Here is a 1,509-nt window from a genome sequence, read left to right as displayed (position 1 = left end):
AACATGGGCTTCTCTCTTATGTTCTTAAGAGAAGAGATTGGATTTCTACCCCGCCCTTCACTACTCGAAGGAGTCTCAGAGCGGCTCACAAACTCCTTTCCCTTCCCCTCTGACTGAGAACTGCTCTTTTTCAAGGACCGCTTGTCAGCTATGCTGCCATAAGGATTGGGGATGGGCTGCTTCCTATGTACACAGTACCGCTGCATTCCTTCTTTGCTTCTGTAACGCTTGCTTATCTATGGCCTTGCTGGTGGTGTGTGGTGTCTGGGATTCAGGGAACCGTGGGAGCGCCTTCGGTTCCCAGCTTCGGCTCTAATGGCCTGGGACTCCTTCTCCCGTGCATGGGAATGTGGCTAATTGGCCTGGGGAAGGGGTGTGTGTGCATACGAATACCCTATATCCCATCATGCTTGTAGGGGCAACGCAATTCTTTAACAGTGACTTTGTTAATGCATCTATAGCTCTGCAATAAAGTATAACCTTTCTGATAAGCGTGTACTCCGTTGTTGGCTGTGGAACCTGACACAGCTGTGCCAGAACTAGGGCTTGCCCAAGGTCATCCAGCAGGTGCAAGTGGAGGAGTGGGGGGAACCAAACCCAGTTCTCCTAGATTAGAGTCCGCGCACTTCACCACTACACCAAACTGGCCCAGTGAGGGATCTGTTTTTCTGTCAGTCTTTTAAATAGCTTGTTTACAATATTTGTATCCTGCACCCTCGGCTCGTCGATTCCCCAGTCCTTCCACGAGTCCATAGCAAGGAGAACTGCAGGTGGCACAGCATCTCCGCACCAGTCCCTCCCTCCGTTGCTCTCCCACTCATCCTACAAGGACCTCAGGGTGGAGGACGGGATCTTCCCCTCCCATTTTGCCCACACAACGACTCTGTGGAGTAGGCAAGGCTGAGGGAGAGTGGCCAGCCCAAGTGTCGTCAGTGAGCTTTACGGCAACTTTGAACCTGGGTAATCTGGCTCTGGAAACGTCTTCGCACAGCGCTGGCTCTTCGGCTTTGAAACGGAGATGAGCACCGCAACCCTAGAGTCGGATTCGACTGGCTTTCGAGCAAGGGAACCTTTACCTTTAACCCAACCGCTCAGCAATTTCATTGAGTGCCCACGAGTTCTTATATTGTGAGAAAGGGAGTCGGACTCGACTGGCTTTCGAGCAAGGGAACCTTTACCTTTTTAAATCTGGCTCTGAGGGCTTTTCCCCATGGGTTTTCCCCGTTGCTTCAGGCCCCGTACTGTTTTTTCCTTTCTGGTTCTTTTGAAATCACTTTTAGAAGAAGAGATTGGATTTATACCCTGCCCTTCGCTGCCTGAAGGAGTCTCAGGGTCATCTAGCCCACGGTCATATAGTCCAACCCCTTGCAGAAGGCAGGACATTCACAAATACCTCCCCCCCACATACCCACAGTGACCGCTGTTCCCCGCCCAGAAGATGACCAAAAAAAAAAGAAAGAAAGAAAACCCTTCAGGATCCCTGGCCAAACCAGCCTGGGGGGAAATGGC

The sequence above is a fragment of the Gekko japonicus genome, unplaced genomic scaffold, assembly GCF_001447785.1.
Source record: "Gekko japonicus isolate JY-2015 unplaced genomic scaffold, Gekko_japonicus_V1.1 scaffold1347, whole genome shotgun sequence".
Lineage (NCBI taxonomy): Eukaryota > Metazoa > Chordata > Lepidosauria > Squamata > Gekkonidae > Gekko > Gekko japonicus.
This window is presented reverse-complemented; position numbering follows the sequence as displayed.